Source organism: Somniosus microcephalus, chromosome 8 (genome assembly GCF_052327205.1).
Source record: "Somniosus microcephalus isolate GS21.2 chromosome 8, FLI_Smic_1.0, whole genome shotgun sequence".
Classification (NCBI taxonomy): domain Eukaryota; kingdom Metazoa; phylum Chordata; class Chondrichthyes; order Squaliformes; family Somniosidae; genus Somniosus; species Somniosus microcephalus.
The window spans coordinates 69,266,834-69,288,798 of NC_140994.1; the positions used below are offsets into that span (position 1 = coordinate 69,266,834).

Sequence of the window (21,965 nt, forward strand, 5' to 3'; positions counted from 1 at the left end):
GAGCACTCAGGGGAAGGTTTGGGATCTGTCCCTGGGTCTGTGAGCACTCGGGGGGAAGGGTTTGGGATCTGTCCCTGGGTCTGTGAGCACTCAGGGGAAGGGTTTGGGACATGTCCTTGGGTCTGTGAGCACTCAGGGGAAGGGTTTCGGATCTGTCCCTGGGTCTGTGAGCACTCGGGGGAAGGGTTTGGGATCTGTCCCTGGGTCTGTGAGCACTCGGGTAATGGGTTTGGGATCTGTCCCTGGGTCTGTGAGCACTCAGGGGAAGGGTTTGGGATCTGTCCCTGGGTCTGTGAGCACTCAGGGGAAGGGTTTGGGATCTGTCCCTGGGTCTGTGTGCACTCGGGGGAAGGGTTTGGGATCTGTCCCTGGGTCTGTGAGCACTCGGGGGAAGGGTTTGGGATCTGTCCCTGGGTCTGTGAACACTCAGGGGAAGGGTTTGGGATCTGCCCCTGGGTCTGTGAGCACTCAGGGGAAGGGTTTGGGATCTGTCCCTGGGTCTGTGAGCACTCAGGGGAAGGGTTTGGGATCTGTCCCTGGGTCTGTGAGCACTCGGGGGATGGGTTTGGGATCTGTCCCTGGGTCTGTGAGCACTCAGGGGAAGAGTTTGGGATCTGTCCCTGGGTCTGTGAGCACTCAGGTGAAGGGTTTGGGATCTGTCCCTGGGTCTGTGAGCACTCGGGGGAAGGGTTTGGGATCTGTCCCTGGGTCTGTGAGCACTCGGGGGGAAGGGTTTGGGATCTGTCCCTGGGTCTGTGAGCTCTCGGGGGAAGGGTTTGGGATCTGTCCATGGGTCTGTGAGCACTCAGGGGAAGGGTTTGGGATCTGTCCCTGGGTCTGTGAGCACTCGGGGGAAGGGTTTGGGATCTGTCCCTGGGTCTGTGAGCACTCAGGGGAAGGGTTTGGGATCTGTCCCTGGGTCTGTGAGCACTCGGGGGAAGTGTTTGGGATCTGTCCCTGGGTCTGTGAGCACTCGGGGGAAGGGTTTGGGATCTGTCCCTGGGTCTGTGAGCACTCAGGGGAAGGGTTTGGGATCTGTCCCTGGGTCTGTGAGCACTCGGGGGAAGGGTTTGGGATCTGTCCCTGGGTCTGTGAGCACTCAGGGGAAGGGTTTGGCATCTGTCCCTGGGTCTGTGAGCACTCGGGGAAGGGTTTGGGATCTGTCCCTGGGTCTGTGAGCACTCGGGGGGAAGGGTTTGGGATCTGTCCCTGGGTCTGTGAGCACTCGGGGGAAGGGTTTGGGATCTGTCCCTGGGTCTGTGAGCGCTCAGGGGAAGGGTTTGGGATCTGTCCCTGGCTCTGTGAGCACTCAGGGGAAGGGTTTGGGATCTGTCCCTGGGTCTGTGAGTACTCAGGGGAAGTGTTTGGGATCTGTCTCTGGGTTTGTGAGCACGCAGGGGAAGGGTTTGGGATCTGTCCCTGGGTCTGTGAGCACTCTGGGGAAGGGTTTGGGATCTGTCCCTGGGTCTGTGAGCACTCAGGGGAAGGGTTTGGGATCTTTCCCTGGGTCTGTGAGCACTCGGGGAAGGGTTTGGGATCTGTCCCTGGGTCTGAGCACTCGGGGGGAAGTGTTTGGGATCTGTCCCTGGGTCTGTGAGCACTCAGGGGAAGGGTTTGGGATCTGTCCCTGGGTCTGTGAGCACTCAGGGGAAGGGTTTGGGTCTGTCCCTGGGTCTGTGAGCACTCGGGGGATGGGTTTGGGATCTGTCCCTGGGTCTGTGAGCACTCAGGGGAAGGGTTTGGGATCTGTCCCTGGGTCTGTGAGCACTCGGGGGGAAGGGTTTGGGATCTGTCCCTGGGTCTGTGAGCACTCAGTGGAAGGGTTTGGGACCTGTCCTTGGGTCTGTGAGCACTCAGGGGAAGGGTTTGGGATCTGTCCCTGGGTCTGTGAGCACTCGGGGGAAGTGTTTGGGATCTGTCCCTGGGTCTGTGAGCACTCGGGTAATGGGTATGGGATCTGTCCCTGGGTCTGTGAGCACTCAGGGGAAGGGTTTGGGATCTGTCCCTGGGTCTGTGAGCACTCGGGGGAAGAGTTTGGGATCTGTCCCTGGGTCTGTGAGCACTCGGGGGAAGGGTTTGGGATCTGTCCCTGGGTCTGTGAGCACTCGGGGGAAGGGTTTGGGATCTGTCCCTGGGACTGTGAGCACTCAGGGGAAGGGTTTGGGATCTGTCCTTGGGTCTGTGAGCACTCAGGGGAAGGGTTTGGGATCTGTCCCTGGGTCTGTGAGCACTCGGGGGAAGGGCTTGGAATCTGTCCCTGGGTCTGTGAGCACTCAGGGGAAGGGTTTGGGATCTGTCCCTGGGTCTGTGAGCACTCGGGGGGAAGGGTTTGGGATCTGTCCCTGGGTCTGTGAGCACTCAGGGGAAGGGTTTGGGACCTGTCCTTGGGTCTGTGAGCACTCAGGGGAAGGGTTTGGGATCTGTCCCTGGGTCTGTGAGCACTCGGGGGAAGGGTTTGGGATCTGTCCCTGGGTCTGTGAGCACTCGGGTAATGGGTTTGGGATCTGTCCCTGGGTCTGTGAGCACTCAGGGGAAGGGTTTGGGATCTGTCCCTGGGTCTGTGAGCACTCAGGGGAAGGGTTTGGGATCTGTCCCTGGGTCTGTGTGCACTCGGGGGAAGGGTTTGGGATCTGTCCCTGGGTCTCTGAGCACTCGGGGGAAGGGTTTGGGATCTGTCCCTGGGTCTGTGAGCACTCGGGGGAAGGGTTTGGGATCTGTCCCTGGGTCTGTGAGCACTCTGGGGAAGGGTTTGGGATCTGTCCATGGGTCTGTGAGCACTCGGGGGAAGGGTTTGGGATCTGTCCCTGGGTCTGTGAGCTCTCGGGGGAAGGGTTTGGGATCTGTCCATGGGTCTGTGAGCACTCAGGGGAAGGGTTTGGGATCTGTCCCTGGGTCTGTGAGCACTCGGGGGAAGGGTTTGGGATCTGTCCCTGGGTCTGTGAGCACTCAGGGGAAGGGTTTGGGATCTGTCCCTGGGTCTGTGAGCACTCGGGGGAAGTGTTTGGGATCTGTCCCTGGGTCTGTGAGCACTCGGGGGAAGGGTTTGGGATCTGTCCCTGGGTCTGTGAGCACTCAGGGGAAGGGTTTGGGATCTGTCCCTGGGTCTGTGAGCACTCGGGGGATGGGTTTGGGATCTGTCCCTGGGTCTGTGAGCACTCAGGGGAAGGGTTTGGGATCTCTCCCTGGGTCTGTGTGCACTCAGGGGAAGGGTTTGGGATCTGTCCCTGGGTCTGTGAGCACTCGGGGGAAGGGTTTGGGATCTGTCCCTGGGTCTGTGAGCACTCTGGGGAAGGGTTTGGGATCTGTCCCTGGGTCTGTGAGCACTCAGGGGAAGGGTTTGGGATCTGTCCCTGGGTCTGTGAGCACTCAGGGGAAGGGTTTGTGATCTGTCCTTGGGTCTGTGAGCACTCAGGGGAAGGGTTTGGGATCTGTCCCTGGGTCTGTGAGCACTCGGGGGAAGGGTTTGGGATCTGTCCCTGGGTCTGTGAGCACTCGGGGGATGGGTTTGGGATCTGTCCCTGGGTCTGTGAGCACTCAGGGGAAGGGTTTGGGATCTGTCCCTGGGTCTGTGAGCACTCAGGGGAAGGGTTTGGGATCTGTCCCTGGGTCTGTGAGCACTCGGGGGAAGGGTTTGGGATCTGTCCCTGGGTCTGTGAGCACTCGGGGGAAGGGTTTGGGATCTGTCCCTGGGTCTGTGAGCACTCGGGGGAAGGGTTTGGGATCTGTCCCTGGGTCTGTGAGCACTCGGGGGAAGGGTTTGGGATCTGTCCCTGGGTCTGTGAGCACTCAGGGGAAGGGTTTGGGATCTGTCCCTGGGTCTGTGAGCACTCAGGGGAAGGGTTTGGGATCTGTCCCTGGGTCTGTGAGCACTCAGCGGAAGGGTTTGTGATCTGTCCCTGGGTCTGTGAGCACTCGGGGGATTGGTTTAGGGTCTGTCCCTGGGTCTGTGAGCACTCAGGGGAAGGGTTTGGGATCTGTCCCTGGGTCTGTGAGCACTCGGGGGAAGGGTTTGGGATCTGTCCCTGGGTCTGTGAGCACTCAGGGGAAGGGTTTGGCATCTGTCCCTGGGTCTGTGAGCACTCGGGGAAGGGTTTGGGATCTGTCCCTGGGTCTGTGAGCACTCGGGGGGAAGGGTTTGGGATCTGTCCCTGGGTCTGTGAGCACTCGGGGGAAGGGTTTGGGATCTGTCCCTGGGTCTGTGAGCACTCAGGGGAAGGGTTTGGGATCTGTCCCTGGGTCTGTGAGCACTCAGGGGAAGGGTTTGGGATCTGTCCCTGGGTCTGTGAGTACTCAGGGGAAGTGTTTGGGATCTGTCTCTGGGTTTGTGAGCACGCAGGGGAAGGGTTTGGGATCTGTCCCTGGGTCTGTGAGCACTCTGGGGAAGGGTTTGGGATCTGTCCCTGGGTCTGTGAGCACTCAGGGGAAGGGTTTGGGATCTTTCCCTGGGTCTGTGAGCACTCGGGGAAGGGTTTGGGATCTGTCCCTGGGTCTGAGCACTCGGGGGGAAGGGTTTGGGATCTGTCCCTGGGTCTGTGAGCACTCAGGGGAAGGGTTTGGGATCTGTCCCTGGGTCTGTGAGCACTCAGGGGAAGGGTTTGGGTCTGTCCCTGGGTCTCTGAGCACTCGGGGGATGGGTTTGGGATCTGTCCCTGGGTCTGTGAGCACTCAGGGGAAGGGTTTGGGATCTGTCCCTGGGTCTGTGAGCACTCGGGGGGAAGGGTTTGGGATCTGTCCCTGGGTCTGTGAGCACTCAGTGGAAGGGTTTGGGACCTGTCCTTGGGTCTGTGAGCACTCAGGGGAAGGGTTTGGGATCTGTCCCTGGGTCTGTGAGCACTCGGGGGAAGGGTTTGGGATCTGTCCCTGGGTCTGTGAGCACTCGGGTAATGGGTTTGGGATCTGTCCCTGGGTCTGTGAGCACTCAGGGGAAGGGTTTGGGATCTGTCCCTGGGTCTGTGAGCACTCGGGGGAAGAGTTTGGGATCTGTCCCTGGGTCTGTGAGCACTCGGGGGAAGGGTTTGGGATCTGTCCCTGGGTCTGTGAGCACTCGGGGGAAGGGTTTGGGATCTGTCCCTGGGACTGTGAGCACTCAGGGGAAGGGTTTGGGATCTGTCCTTGGGTCTGTGAGCACTCAGGGGAAGGGTTTGGGATCTGTCCCTGGGTCTGTGAGCACTCGGGGGAAGGGCTTGGAATCTGTCCCTGGGTCTGTGAGCACTCAGGGGAAGGGTTTGGGATCTGTCCCTGGGTCTGTGAGCACTCGGGGGAAGGGTTTGGGATCTGTCCCTGGGTCTGTGAGCACTCAGGGGAAGGGTTTGGGATCTGCCCCTGGGTCTGTGAGCACTCAGGGGAAGGGTTTGGGATCTGTCCCTGGGTCTGTGAGCACTCAGGGGAAGGGTTTAGGATCTGTCCCTGTGTCTGTGAGCACTCAGGGGAAGGGTTTGGGATCTGTCCCTGGGTCTGTGAGCACTCGGGGGAAGGGTTTGGGATCTGTCCCTGGGTCTGTGAGCACTCGGGGGAAGGGTTTGGGATCTGTCCCTGGGTCTGTGAGCACTCGGGGGAAGGGTTTGGGATCTGTCCCTGGGTCTGTGAGCACTCGGGGGAAGGGTTTGGGATCTGTCCCTGGGTCTGTGAGCACTCGGGGGATGGGTTTGGGATCTGTCCCTGGGTCTGTGAGCACTCAGGGGAAGGGTTTGGGATCTGTCCCTGGGTCTGTGAGCACTCGGGGGGAAGGGTTTGGGATCTGTCCCTGGGTCTGTGAGCACTCAGGGGAAGGGTTTGGGACCTGTCCTTGGGTCTGTGAGCACTCAGGGGAAGGGTTTGGGATCTGTCCCTGGGTCTGTGAGCACTCGGGTAATGGGTTTGGGATCTGTTCCTGGGTCTGTGAGCACTCGGGGGAAGGGTTTGGGATCTGTCCCTGGGTCTGTGAGCACTCGGGTAATGGGTTTGGGATCTGTCCCTGGGTCTGTGAGCACTCAGGGGAAGGGTTTGGGATCTGTCCCTGGGTCTGTGTGCACTCGGGGGAAGGGTTTGGGATCTGTCCCTGGGTCTGTGAGCACTCGGGGGAAGGGTTTGGGATCTGTCCCTGGGTCTGTGAGCACTCGGGGGAAGGGTTTGGGATTTGTCCCTGGGTCTGTGAGCACTCAGGGGAAGGGTTTGGGATCTGTCCCTGGGTCTGTGAGCACTCGGGGCAAGGGTTTGGGATCTGTCCCTGGGTCTGTGAGCACTCAGGGGAAGGGTTTGGGATCTGTCCCTGGGTCTGTGAGCAGTCAGGGGAAGGGTTTGGGATCTGTCCCTGGGTCTGTGAGCACTCAGGGGAAGTGTTTGGGATCTGTCCTTGGGTCTGTGAGCACTCTGGGGAAGGGTTTGGGATCTGTCCCTGGGTCTGTGAGCACTCGGGGGAAGGGTTTGGGATCTGTCCCTGGGTCTGTGAGCACTCGGGGGAAGGGTTTGGGATCTGTCCCTGGGACTGTGAGCACTCAGGGGAAGGGTTTGGGATCTGTCCTTGGGTCTGTGAGCACTCAGGGGAAGGGTTTGGAATCTGTCCCAGGGTCTGTGAGCACTCGGGGGAAGGGCTTGGGATCTGTCCCTGGGTCTGTGAGCACTCAGGGGAAGGGTTTGGGATCTGTCCCTGGGTCTGTGAGCACACAGGGGAAGAGTTTAGGATCTGTCCCTGTGTCTGTGAGCACTCAGGGGAAGGGTTTGGGATCTGTCCCTGGGTCTGTGAGCACTCGGGGGAAGGGTTTGGGATCTGTCCCTGGGTCTGTGAGCACTCGGGGGAAAGGTTTGGGATCTGTCCCTGGGTCTGTGAGCACTCGGGGGAAGGGTTTGGGATCTGTCCCTGGGTCTGTGAGCACTTGGGGGAAGGGTTTGGGATCTGTCCCTGGGTCTGTGAGCACTCGGGGGATGGGTTTGGGATCTGTCCCTGGGTCTGTGAGCACTCAGGGGAAGGTTTGGGATCTGTCCCTGGGTCTGTGAGCACTCGGGGGGAAGGGTTTGGGATCTGTCCCTGGGTCTGTGAGCACTCAGGGGAAGGGTTTGGGACATGTCCTTGGGTCTGTGAGCACTCAGGGGAAGGGTTTCGGATCTGTCCCTGGGTCTGTGAGCACTCGGGGGAAGGGTTTGGGATCTGTCCCTGGGTCTGTGAGCACTCGGGTAATGGGTTTGGGATCTGTCCCTGGGTCTGTGAGCACTCAGGGGAAGGGTTTGGGATCTGTCCCTGGGTCTGTGAGCACTCAGGGGAAGGGTTTGGGATCTGTCCCTGGGTCTGTGTGCACTCGGGGGAAGGGTTTGGGATCTGTCCCTGGGTCTGTGAGCACTCGGGGGAAGGGTTTGGGATCTGTCCCTGGGTCTGTGAACACTCAGGGGAAGGGTTTGGGATCTGCCCCTGGGTCTGTGAGCACTCAGGGGAAGGGTTTGGGATCTGTCCCTGGGTCTGTGAGCACTCAGGGGAAGGGTTTGGGATCTGTCCCTGGGTCTGTGAGCACTCGGGGGATGGGTTTGGGATCTGTCCCTGGGTCTGTGAGCACTCAGGGGAAGAGTTTGGGATCTGTCCCTGGGTCTGTGAGCACTCAGGTGAAGGGTTTGGGATCTGTCCCTGGGTCTGTGAGCACTCGGGGGAAGGGTTTGGGATCTGTCCCTGGGTCTGTGAGCACTCGGGGGGAAGGGTTTGGGATCTGTCCCTGGGTCTGTGAGCTCTCGGGGGAAGGGTTTGGGATCTGTCCATGGGTCTGTGAGCACTCAGGGGAAGGGTTTGGGATCTGTCCCTGGGTCTGTGAGCACTCGAGGGAAGGGTTTGGGATCTGTCCCTGGGTCTGTGAGCACTCAGGGGAAGGGTTTGGGATCTGTCCCTGGGTCTGTGAGCACTCGGGGGAAGTGTTTGGGATCTGTCCCTGGGTCTGTGAGCACTCGGGGGAAGGGTTTGGGATCTGTCCCTGGGTCTGTGAGCACTCAGGGGAAGGGTTTGGGATCTGTCCCTGGGTCTGTGAGCACTCGGGGGATGGGTTTGGGATCTGTCCCTGGGTCTGTGAGCACTCAGGGGAAGGGTTTGGGATCTCTCCCTGGGTCTGTGTGCACTCAGGGGAAGGGTTTGGGATCTGTCCCTGGGTCTGTGAGCACTCAGGGGAAGGGTTTGGGATCTGTCCCTGGGTCTGTGAGCACTCGGGGGAAGGGTTTGGGATCTGTCCCTGGGTCTGTGAGCACTCGGGGGAAGGGTTTGGGATCTGGGGTGAGTCCTAGGGTATGGGAGCACTGAAAGTGGGATCCCAGGATCTGGTAATAATTTTATGCAAAGCCTGTGGTCTTGGAGCTTTGAAGGGTAAGGAATTGGTTAGGAGCTGGGAGACAGACAGTTGGGATAATGGGTTTGTACTCGAATTGTCAGGATGTGATTAGTGGTGCCCTCAGAGATCTGTCCTGGGGCCTCAGCTTTTCACTGTGTTTATCAATGACTTAGATGAAGGAATGGAGAGTTGTATATCCAAGTTTGCTGATGACCCTAAGTTTGGTGGCACAGTAAATAAGGCAGATAGGATTAGACAGTTCCAAAGGCACATTGACAGCTTAAGCGAGTCGGAAAAACTGCAGCAGATGGACTTCAGTGTGAGGAAATGTGAGCTCATCCGCTTTGGAGCTAAGAAAGATCAGAATATTTTCTCAATGGTGACAAGCTTGGAACTGTGGGGGAGCAAAGAGATTTAGGGGACCATGTACAGAAATCACTAAATCTAGTGGACAGGTACAGTAAATAATGAAAGAGGCTAATGGATTGTTTGCCTTGATCTCAATGGGGCTGGAATACAAAGGGTAGGCATTATATTACAGTTGTATAAAGCTCTGGTTAAACCACATCTGGAGAAGTGTGTTCAGTTCTGGGCACCGCACCTCATAAGGATATATTGGTCTTGCAGCGGGTGCAGCGTTGATTCATTAGAATGATGAATCCTGGGCTAAAAGGGTTATATTATGAGGGCAGGTTACATACACTAGCCTTGTATTGCCCTGGATATAGAAGATTAAGGGGTTTAATTGAGGTGTTTAAGATGATTAAAGGATTTGATAGGGTAGACAGAGATAAACTATTTCCTCTGGTGGGGGAGTCCAGAACAAGGGGGCATCAGCTTGAAATTAGAGCTAGGCCATTCAGGGGTGATGTCAGAAAGCACTTCTTCACACAAGGATAGTGGAAATCTGGAACTCTCTCCCCCAATAAGATGCTGAGGCTAGGCCAAATAAAAATGTCAAAACTGAGATTGTTAGATTTTTGTTTGGCAAGGGTATTAAGAGTTATAGAACGAAGGTGGGTGGATGGAGTTGAGATACAGATCAGCCATGACCTAATTGAATCGCGGAAGATGTTCCTATGTTCCTACCTATGTTCCTACAGGGAACTTTGTTATATCCGGCACCGACGGGATCGAGCTGTTACCGATCTATCAAAACTGCCGGACATACAAAGTTAATGTTGAAGCATACGGAGGTTTTCATCTCCGTATCTGACAACAAACACTGTTGCTTAGCAACAGCTTGTAAACAGTTGGCCCGTACCTTGGAAGCATCTCTGTAGCTTAGCAACAGCTTCAGGGAGACTTTCCAGAGCCCGACTGTTGAAAACAAAGCCACGAGAAGAAAAAAAACCTAACAAAACGGCTCCTGATTTCTGCCGGTAGATCGAGGTTTCCGGACATACAACCTCCGGATAAACCAAAGTTTCCTGTATTAAGGGTTGATCGTGGATTTCTGCTGGCCCTCTTGCGCCAAATGTTCATTTTTTGTTGCCTCCAGGACCATTACGGGATTCCAATGGGTTTCCCCCTAACTGAGGGATGCCAGGCAGTCCGGCTGCAATGGAGGTGTTCTGTGCCCTCTTGCACTGACCTGCACACCTGTTCTGCTATTATGACTTTGCCAGCATTTCTACATTGATTATATATGAGCTAAAAATGTAAGTTAGATACACATAAGGTGGGCTTTGATGAATTTGTTCTCTTACAGCAACACACTGAACGATTGCTTGAAAGCAAAACTTGGCCAGCTTCAATGTCACTTCACGTGGGCCCCACAGAAGGACAGTATTGACTTGGACGACATGAAGTATAGATTACAAGATTTAATACAGGCTGGTGTGAAATATCAGGCCATGCCACACAACCATCTCGCTTTTGTAAACTGTCTGCAAGGCAACTGTGAAGAGGCAATTCAAAACTTAAAGGAAGCTGAAAAGATTCTGAGGGAGAATCATGAACATGAATTTGAAAGAAGAAGCATCATCACCTATGGAAACTATGCCTGGGTATATTATCACATGGGACAAGTGACAGAGGCCCAGTCCTACCTCGACAAGCTGGAGAGGATCTGTAAACGATTTACTAATGGCTCTTGGTATACAGCACCGATACCTGAAGTATACGGGGAGAAGGGTTGGTCACTGTTGAAATCTTCCAAGAAATATTATGAAGAGGCAAAGGAATGTTTTGAGAAGGCTCTAGAGGAAGATCCTGATAACACTGAATGGAATGCTGGTTATGCGATTGCTCTGTTTCGTCTGGAAGGAGATACTTGTACCCCAGAGAGCAGTGAACCTAGTCCATCAATGAAGCAGTTGCGACGTGTGCTGGAGCTTGATCCAGATGACTCTGTAGCCATGGTGCTGTTGGCTCTAAAACTACAAGAGTTCAAGCAAAAGGAGGAAGCTCTCAAATTAGTTGAACAAGCCTTGAACAAGTCCCCTGATCTTCCATATGTAACTCGTTATGCAGCAAAATTTTTGAGAAGAGAAGGAGATGTGGAAAAAGCTGTGGAGCTGTTGAAGAAAGCATTAGAAATTTGCCCAAACTCTACCTTCTTACACCACCAAATAGGTCTGTGTTACAGAAACAAACTATTTCAACTGATTAAGTATCCTGGCAGCAAAGACCCTCGCAATCCTGCTTTTCAACAGAAAGCGGAGTTGATCAAACTATGCAAGTACTATTTTGAAAAGGCATTTGAACAGAAGCCATCATTTGTTTTTGCACAATTGGATTTTGCAGGAATCTGTTCATTAAATGGAGAATATCTCAAAGCAGAGGAGATCTACAGTAATCTACTGCAATTAGAGGATAATCGTCCTGATAATAAGCAGGCAATATGTTTACAGGCTGGGCTATTTGAACTGCGTCACAGAAGATCTGAATCAATGGCCATCACCCATTTTCTGGAAGGACTTAAAATCCAACGTGGCACAAAAGGTTGGGAATTGTGTCGCGAAAACTTGAGAAACATTGCAACAAAACAAATTGACAGGAATCCCAGAGACAGCAAGGCCTTTGGTGTTCTTGGGTTACTTCACCAGCTGGACGGGGAGAAGTGCGAAGCTATTGAGTGCTTTGAAAAGGCCTTGGAGTTTGATCGTGACAATGAAGAATATCTATGTGCTCTTTGTGAATTGCGCCTTTCTATCTAGGTCAACGCTGACTTTCCCAGCTGAACCTACACACAGCGGGGTAGAGTTTCTGCTTTGGGCGTAATCGGTAACTTAGGCGCAAATTGTGCTTGAAATTGCGCTAGATAGGTTACAGTTGAAGTTTCCGCTAGAATGTATTTGCATAATCACAAACAAAAAATCTTCAATGAACCAGTCCAATCGATCAGTGTAATAAAATTTAATCAGTTATTTTTCTTTCAATTTAAAAATATTCATTGTTGTATTTAAGAGTGATAACTTGGTGCAGTTTTATTAATACAGCTGAAAGTGGATTTACCACAAAAAAATAAGCATTTTTAATAGAAGTGTCCAGCAATTCACCGGTTAGAAACCTGATGTAACATGACTGAAAATGACTTAAAAAAGCTATACTGAACCATTTATTAGTTTCATTGTTGTCAGTTTGTAAATAAATTAAATAAATTTAACATGTAATACTTTAAAATCTTGCCCACTACTGCCTGGGCGCCTAAGAAAACGAGCTCAATTTGAAAACCCTCCTCGAACGGCCACAAACAGGAGCAACCAGCGGAAACTCGCCATCCTCGGGATTCCGATCTGGGGGCGTGGCCAGTTTTGGAGGCGGGGCCGACTTTGGATGGAATGATTTTTAAACCAGCGTTAAAGATCACAGAAAACTCGATTTACACTTGACGTAAATCATGGCCGAGTTTCCGTGATCTTTTGCGCTGGTTCGGCCAATTTCACCCGGATTGTACGGATAAAACTAACGCAAATTAGCGAAAACTCTACCCCAGTGTTTGAAAGATGCACTGATGCTCGCTGATCTATGGAAAAGTTTGGCAGGATCTGACTTAACTTGTTAAATATAGACTGTTAGTACTTTCATTCCAAGCAGCCTTTACTTTGTAAACGCATAAATATTTGTGAGTACAGTCCCCACCGATTTGCCCGCTATGCGTGATGGCCAGTATAATGCCTGAATAAAGATTATTTTCTCTCTCTCTCTGAAACGAACTGCCCGCAGCTCCCTGATTTCCAGCCGCTTCAATGGAAGCGGTTCAATTCCACCAGGTGACTTACGGCTAAAGGATATAAAAATAGATTAAAATGGTTAAAAATAATGAAGCTTTATCGTTGCAGATACAGATTTTCCAATGAGAAATGTTAATTTGCTGTAATATCAGAGGCTGAGTGTTAAAATAACCAATAAAAAGAAACTGTAGCTATGATTTTATTAGTATCGTTGATCTGTGCTAATGCTGACAGAAAGTGTCGCTCATAGTCCATAAGCCGTGATGGTGAACTGTACAAGCTCTGTAAGGAACATTCAGATCAGCCTTTAACACTGGCAGTAAAGTTAACAGCTGATGATTGTGGAGTGAATCAAGGCCCTTGCACTGCTCACTGTAGACGTAATGCTATTAGAGAAAGGCTAACCTAGAAACATAGAAAAATAGGAGCAGGAGTCGACCATTCGGCCCTTTGAGCCTGCTTCGCCATTCAATATGATCCTGTCTGATCCTCTATCTGAATACCATATTCCCGCTCTCTCCCCATACCCCTTGATGCCTTTTGTGTCTAGAAATGTATCTATCTCCTTCTTAAATATATTCAGTGACTTGGCCTCCACAGCCTTCTGTGGGAGAAATTCCACAGATTCATCACCCTCTGAGTGAAGAAATTTCTCCTCATCTCAGTCCTAAATGTCCTACCCCGTATCCTGAGACTGTGACCCCCTCGTTCTAGACCCCCCAGCCAGGGGAAACATCCTCCCTGCATCCAGTCTGTCTAGCCCTGTCAGAATTTTAGACGTTTCAATGAGATACCCTCTCATTTTTCTAAACTCTAGTGAATACAGGCCTAGTCGACCCAATCACTCCTCATATGACAGTCCTGCCATCCCAGGAATCAGCCTGGTGAAGCTTCGCTGCACTCCTTCTATGACAAATATATCCTTTCTTAGGTAAGGAGACCAAAATTGCATACAGTACTCCAGGTGTGGTCTCAGCAAGGCCCTGTATAACTGTAGTAAGACATCCTTGCTCCTTTACTGAAATCCTCTTGCAATGAAGGCCAACATACCATTTGTCTTCCTAACTGCTTGCTGCACCTGCATGTTTGCTTTCAGTGATTGGTGTACAAGGACACCCAGGTCCCTTTGTACATCAATATTTCCCAATCTATCACTATTTAAATAATACTCTGCCTTTCTGTTTTTCCTACTGAAGTGGATAACTTCACATTTATCCACGTTATACTGCATCTGCCATGTATTTGCCCACTCACTCAACTTGTCTAAATTGCCTTGAGGCCTCTTTGCATCCACCTCACAACTCACAATTCCACCTAGTTTTGTGTCATCAGCAAACTTGGAAATATTACAATTTGGTTCCCTCATCCAACTCATTGATATATATTGTGAATAGCTGGGGCCCAAGCACTGATCCCTGCGGTGCCCCACTATTCACTGCCTGCCACCCCAAAAAAGACCCATTTATTCCTACTCTGTTTCCTGTCTGTTAATCAATTTTCAATCCATGCCAGTATATTAACCCCAATCCCATGTGCATTAATTTTGCAAACTAACCTCTTATGTGTGACATTATCAAAGGCCTTCTGAAAATTCAAATACACCACATCCACTGGTTCTCCCTTATCTATTTTACCAATTCTATCCTCAAAAAACTCCAGTAGGTTTCTCAAACATGATTTCCCTTTCATGAATCCATGTTGACATTGTCTAATCTCGTTGATATTTCCTAAGTGTCCTGTTATCACATCCTTTATAATAGACTCTAGCATTTTTCCCTGTTACTGATGCTAGGCTAACCGGTCTGTAGTTCCCCATTTTCTCTCTCCTTTTTTAAATAGTGGGGTTACATTTGCCACCCTCCAATCTACAGGAACTGTTCCATAATCTATAGAATTTTGGAAGATGACAACCAATGCATCCACTATTTCCATGGCTACCTCTTTTAGTACTCTGGGATGCAGATTATCAGGCCCTGGGGATTTATCAGCTTTCAGTCGCATTAATTTCTTCAGCACTATTTTTTTACTGATATTAATTTCCTTTAATTCCTCCTCACTGGACCCTTGGATGCCTAGCATTTCTGGGAAGTTATTTGTGTCCTCTTCCGTGAAGACAGAACCAAAGTATTTGTTTTATTGCTCCGCCATTTCCTTGTTCCCCATTATAAATTCTCCCATTTGTGACTGTAAGGGACCTACATTTGTCTTCACTAATCTTTTTCTTTTTATATACTTGTAGAACCTTTTACAGTCTGCTTTTATGTTCCTTGAAAGTTTACTCTCATACTCTATTTTTCCCCTCTTAATCAATCTTTTGGTTCTTTTTTGCTGAACTCTAAACTGCTCCCAATCCCCAGGAGGAATCGCTCACAAAAAATATTAAGAATTCTGAAAATAAGTACAATAAATGGTGCACAAAGCTCAAGTACTCACATTTAAAGCAATTCCCAGTTTAAAGATGTTTTCTCTTGTCTGGACTTTCTTGATGGAGTCTCCAACATGAAGGGTTTAAAGATCGTGCTGAATAAAGGTACATATGTGCATGCCTGATGACATCATTGCACATACCTGATGACGTCACCACGTAAGATTGGAAGTGTGCATGCTCGAGAAATTCGATTTGTGCATGTGTGAACACAGCCTGGTGGAGCCTATCAAAGGAGGACGCACGCCTGATGACGTTAACGCATGGATGTTCAACTGCGCATGCGCAAACTCGAGCACATACGCGAAATGCGGCCGATGTGTGCATGTGGAAACTTAACAATGTGAGGACAGCATTGCTGTCAACGTGAGCTTAGCCATGAACTTTTATGCATTGGGCTCCTTCCAGGCTGGAGCAGGCGATATTTCCAACATCTCGCAATTCGCCATGCACTGTTGCATAAGAGAGATTACTGAGGCTCTGTATGCAAAGAGAGCTAAATACCTTTCATTCTCTTTTGCCAGAGAGAAGCAGGCGGAGTGAGCACATGGCTTCACCAGGATTGCTGACTTCCCCATGGTGCAGAGTGCAATTGATGTACGCATGTCACTTTGTGGGTGTTGCATGTCAACTCTGAGATGTACCGCAGCTGGAAGGGATTCTACTCCCTCAGTGTCCAGCTGAACCACCACGACAAACCAGAGGGTGGCTACTGGGCAACAAGGGCAATCTGCTTACCGCCTGACTCATGACTCCGGTGCACAACCCAACCACACGTGGGCAGCATACATATAATGAAAGCCATGCTGCCACATGCAATCTGAAAGAGCAGACCATTGGCGTCTTTAAACAACGCTTCCACTGCCTGGACAGCTCTGGAGAGGCAATGCAAAACTCGCCAGAAAACGTCTCAAATTCATCGTTTCTGCCGCATGCTCCACAACCTCGAGATCCTGAGGGCACTGCCCTTACCACCACGTATATGGCAAAGAGCTGAGGAGGAGGATGAGGAAGAGGAAGAGGAGCATGACGAGGAGGAGGAGGAGTATGGGATAAGGCAACCAACACAGCTCCTTTCTGGCCGGGCTGTCCGTGATTGACTCATTCGGCTACAGTGCCAATGAATGCAAACAAAGTTACCCATTCAGCAACAATCCCACACCTTACTTACGTCTGTTACTGACCATTACAGTGTCCTCTTGGCCACAATGCTACAATAAAAGTCAGCACAAAACAAACATCCCTAACCAAATTTTTTAAACAAACCATCCAATATTGCATTCCAAAGTAAACTATTCACCCTTGTGCAGTCCCTTAGTGCCTGTCTTCCATCTGCCTTTGCCTGCCCCAGTGCTCCTATGCAGTCCTACACCAGTGGCTGCAGCATGGCTGGTGGAAGGCTGCTGACTTTCAGTGGGGGAGACTGCAGATGGTATTGGAGCATGACCTTGAGCAGCTCTGGGCCTAGAAGGCTCAGCTTCGGACTGCACCACCTCGGCATGAGCAGCAGCAGCCTGGTCTGGCTGACACGCAAAATCAAGGGCACTGACAGAGTGGCAGTGGTGGGAGGTGTAGGATTCGCAAAAATCCAGGAAAATACAGTCTACATTGTAAAACCCCTGAAATGGCCACATTTTATGAACACAAGATGGAGTTGGCAGATCACATGACTCATTTCAGAAGGACATACCACTGCAGTATCTTACAGAAACCTGAGTCGCCACCGATTAGAAGATTCCAGAACTGACTGCAATTGATATGGTAAAATGGTTACAGTAGTAACGAAGTCAAAACAAAAGTATTTACACCTCAAGGTGTGTTAATTGCTAGCAAAACGCAAACCCATCTCTGAAATCACAGAGCACAGACAAAACCTATTATCTGTACCAAACTCAGAGGGACACAGGACAGATCCCATTAGTTTCATTTACAAGACATTAAAATAAAGTACCCGCTTTTGTCAAAGCAGCCTGCCCATTACTTTAACAAAAGAAAACCCCTGATTTGGCGCCAAGATAAGGGCAAGAAAACTATAACTGTTGGGGGAAAAGAGACAAAAACACAGTTTCACACAGACACGAGGAAAAAAGGCAGAGCGAGTGGAGAGGTTTGATTATGGTTCGAGGAGCACGGAGGGCCTACAAGTGCGAGCAGGAGAGCAGGTTCAGGAGCCGGTCCCATAAGGAAGATTGGAGATCCCGGACGATACAGGAGCACCAAGGTCAAGGACAGTTTTTTTTAAAACCCTGGTGAGCATAGAGGCCCAACTCCACCTAGCTGATCTAGTTGAGGTATATTTTAGAGACGGGAGGGTTTTTAATATTAAGGGCTTTGTAATTCGGGAGTGTTATTCATCCTTCATTGTGCCGTGCGCTTTCTCCACCCCCGTTTTATTATATCGCTGATCTAGAATTGATGTATTATGATAGTCAAGGTAACTCTTGTGTGTTAAATTTGAGTTCCCATTGAGAGGCGTGTTCATGATTTTTGTCTGCATTGTTTCTTCATTCTCTGTTTTATTCTCCTTAAAAATAAAGATACCTTTGATTTAAAACTTCCCTTGTCTCACCTGATCCATTTGTCTTCCGAGTCACAAGTTGGGCCAACACATCAAGGTGGTCTGGCAATAAGCCCAGTGTCTAGAACTGGTGAGGGGGGAGCACTTCGGAACCACTCACGAGCAGTGTGAAATCAAAAACCGATCTCGCACACCACAAGCTCGTTAAAATGATCCCTTACAGAGGACGAATGCTGTCAACCTGAGAGAGGACAACAGGTTCTTGCTGCAAGAAGCCACGTCCACTCCCCTGGGGCGGCGCCTCGGCAATCCTAGTAATCTGTTGGAGGACAGATTGCTGGAATGCTGTGACACCCTGCAAGCTCCTTTCGACACTGGTAACCGCAGCCACGAAGGCAGCAGCCTGTGCCTGTGTAGCAACAAGCTGAGCTTGCATGACCTGTCAGAGCTTCCACTGCAGCACTCAGACGTTGGGTGGCTCCTGCTTGTGCTGCAATGGAAGCTGAGACATCGGGCAGCAGATGCTGCATCATGATTGGGTCCACAAGTGCGTTAATCGATTTACCCACCATTTCAATGCTGGAAACGATGGGCTCCAAGCTCTGTATAAAGCCCTTTGCAAGGTTAGTGCTGGATTGCTCCCTGCTCTTTGATATTGCACTCAGACTTTCTGGCAGGCCTGACAATGCACCAAGCATTTTGTTGTGCATACCCATCAGCATTCTTCTGTAGGTCGCCCCATTGAAGTCCTCATCTGAGTCCTCTGCCGTAGAACTCGTGTGCGACCTCCCACTCTGGTGAGTTGCTACCTGTGCTACATTTTCCCCCTGCCCTGGCTGTAGTCCACTCATGCCTGTGTCTCACCATGTGCAGATCCCGCCTCTATGCTACCCTCTAAATTCATGCAGTGTCAGTATCTGAGCTGCTGCCTGTGAGTGTGAAATCGAGTGACGGTGCTGTGCCTTCAGTATCACTGCCTTCTTCCTCTTCCAGTTCCTGCTCCTCCACCACTGCCTGGCCAGGTTGGAGTTCTTGGCTCTCTGAAAGGAGAAAGGCCCAAGGGGAGGGTTGTGGTGAGGGGAGGGGGGAAAGCAAGAGGTGCATGTAAATCAGAAGAGATTGTTGAATGAGGGGGAAGTGGGATGTGAGAAGGGGGATTAGGAATGAGGATACCATCATCTTGCAGTGTTTCGGCCGCACCTGTCACCACGGGCTCAGTGGTAAGCACTCCAATGATCTCCAGCACTGTCTCCTCCATTAGGGTAAGGTTTGCCGGCGTGCCTGTCTCCCTGCAGGTAGCCCAGGCTGGCTGCAGTTATCAGCCACCTTGTCCTGTAAGAGAGAGGGAAGTATGTCACTGAATGTGGTGCAATGTGTTTGGGTGATGTGCCTGTCAGGTTCAATACCTGGCAGTGTGTACAAGCTGTGAGATGTGTGTGTGAGGCTTGCAGCAGTGCTAAGTGTGTGAGGGTGAGTGAAGCCATGAATGTTAGGTATGAGTCGTGATTAATAGAGATTGTTGTTCGGTGAGTAAAGGTGGTGTGGTGAATTGAGCAGTGTCTGAGACTAGTGGTTCAGTTGTAAGGATATGGCATTTGAAAATGAATTCACTCACCTTGACTACTCGTGTGAGGTCATTTAACTTCTTGCAGCATTGCATCCAGGTCCTCGGGGCTACACTGCTGGCATTGACCCCGACGGCTAGCTTCCTTTTCCATGTTTGCCTGGAGGGCCTGTAAGGGTTGGGGGGTTCTTTAAACTGGTTTAAAGTAATTTTCCTGGTCTTGCAGCCTTTGCCTGCACCAGACCAATTCCAATAAAACCAATTTTAAAACAGCGGTTCCAAATCGCTCCCCCTCCTTTAGTTCTGAGTGGAGGAACTTATAATTAATGATATTAAAATGGAACAAGTGGTTTGGATGAGAGAAAAATCAAGTTTTATTACCTAAATAAACTACAATCAAAAGAATAAACTATACCACACGAACACAGTAATTACAGTAAAACTATATAACAGGGGGTTGCAGACGGTGAAAACGAGGGATACAATGGCTACAAAGTTATTTAAACAATCTTAGCAATACCCTTAAATCACCACCCCTTAACTCCTGCTAAGTTGCCTTGTTGAGGAGTCAGAACACCCTGCTCACCTGTGGTCCAGCGAAGTAAGAGTGAGAGAGAGAGAGAGAGCAAGAGAGAGGCTCACCTATGGTCCCAGGAAGTAAAGAGAGAGATAGCTTTTCAGCAGCTATCTTATATATCTGGTGAGCCCCCCCTCCCCCTGCTGTTCTGCCCTGCAAGGGCTGTGTGCAAAATTCCCCGCCCAAAGGGTCCAATACACAAGAGAAAGCTGTGATTGGCTAACTCAGAGTGGTTAGACTGGGTTAATGTGCCTTCCGGAGCTCCCTGGGCTGAAACAAAAGGGAAATACAATTGCTCTATTGTCCAGTGCTGGGTGATTTAAAACCATTCAATTCTTAAACGGATCCCATTCAAGATACAAAAGTCTCTTCTGCAGTTTAGATGTATCCACTTGATATACAAACAAATGCTAATAGCATTCAATTGCTTTGTAAACAAAGCATTGTCCTTTGTCTTCAGCCATGTGGTGACAGCCATTTTTATCCCTGGAAATTTAAAAGCACAACGCCCAGGGATTCTTTAATCAAAAAAATTGATCTTCAGAACTATAAATTATTGCAAATTCTTACAGGCCCCTGGCCCCCTGTGGAAGCAGGACCTCTCTCCTCCTGTCCATCTCCTGCACCAAGGCCTCCAGTTCTATATCCGAGAATTTTGAGTCACGCTCTATCCCCTGTTGTGCCATTGTACTTCCTCCTGCTCACACTCTGTTCCCCAACCAGTTAAATCACCTCCTGCAGCCAGAAGCACCTCCCCTTTGCAGACTGGCTTTAAGAAGTGCAGGCTAGCTTTAATTGGTGCTAGCCTGGCACAAATATGGATTCCCTGCTGAGCGTACAGCCACACAGCAGCACATTCAGAGCTGAGCTGCACACCACAATCATTCCAGTTAGCAGGCAACACGAAGTTTGCGTGCTGCCTTCATTACTTTGAATGGGCGCAGGTTGATGCCGCATTGTGATCCCCGCACCCGTTTTTGGGGCAAACAAATGTTTAGCCCATTACCTGGTCATTATCACATTGCTGTTGGTGGGAGCTTGCTCTGTGCAAATTGGCTGCCGTGTTTCCTACATTACAACAGTGATTTTACTTCAAAAGTACCTAATTGGCTGTAAAGTGCTTTGGGGAGTCCTGAAGTCATGAAACGCGTTTTATCAATGCAAATCTTTCTTTTTACGTAATTGTTAACATCCTGAAACAATTTTGGACGTATACCATTAGGGCCATGGGATCAGGAACAACTGCACACTTTGGGGGCGAATTTCGGTTCAGCCCCATTTGGGGGCGGTAACCGAATTATCGCCGGAGATTTAGCACCCGGCGTGGTACTTCAGCTTACCACACCAGTGTGGAAGAGGAGCGCTATCTCGGGCGCTCCACTTCCTGTCGGGGTGGTGTCGGTTGTGGCCACACCTCCCTTTAATTAGTGCCCCGCGAGCAGAGTTCAGCCCGGCTACTGATCCACAAGGCTAGCGCTGACACTGCCCGCAGCAGCCTCGCGGGGCACCACCGAAATTCTGCCATGGGGTGGTAAGGGGTCGCAGCGGGGCACTAAACGGTCACGGTGCACGCCGATAACGTGGTGCCAGAACCTGAGCTGTGTTTGATGTCACAGATCTCCATGGGCCCTATTACCAACATAGACCTGTTGACCATCAAAGAAAGACCCAACAAAACCCAACCTGTTTGGTTGATCTCAACTCTTCCTTCTCACCATATTCCTCAGTCACCTCCTCTGGAATCCACTGATATGACATGCTTCAATAGTATCTCCATGGTAAATTGATCTCAGTGTCTCTAATGCCTAGAACTGGAAATTCTAGTCAGGCTATTGAGCCACTGGAACTGGGCTGCGGCAGACCTTCCTGACAGCCAGTCTGCACTAGAACTGACACCATCCCCAATCCCGGGGTCAGGGCCATTAGTATAAAGGGGGTGGACACTTGCAAGACATTCTCTCCACCACCCACCCTAAGACCAAAGAGCTGAGTTCCTGATCCTTTGCAGCCCGCTCAGTGCCGCTGTATTCCAAAATTAAAAATATACAAAATAATCTGCACACAGTGAGCAGGGCAGAGAACATGAGACCGACAGCCTGAAGCCCCCGAGGGGAACACTTCCGGCGCCAGACTGGTGAGGTCAAGGCGGGAGCACGGCCTGGATAAAACAAGGAATCAGAGTGGCTGTCATTATTGAAAGAAAAGAAACCAGTCAGTCCCCTCCCGCAGGTTGCACGTTCCCACAGACCAATCAGATCACTAGAGCAGCATTAAGGATATGGGTCACATGACACCATGGAAGAAAGAAATTGGCAGAAAAATAACAGAATTGTATCACTCCACAATCATCAGCTGTTAGGTTTACTGCCTGTGTTAAAGGCTGGTCTGAATGTTCCTTACAGAGCTGGTACAGTTCACCATCTCAAC

The 21,965-nt window shown here is 50.6% G+C and overlaps 1 pseudogene; it reads left to right on the forward strand.

Annotated features, from left to right (window-relative positions):
* Window positions 1-9,781: 9,781 nt before the first annotated feature.
* Window positions 9,782-12,651, forward strand: LOC147113617 (interferon-induced protein with tetratricopeptide repeats 5 pseudogene; annotated as a pseudogene).
* Window positions 12,652-21,965: the final 9,314 nt, after the last annotated feature.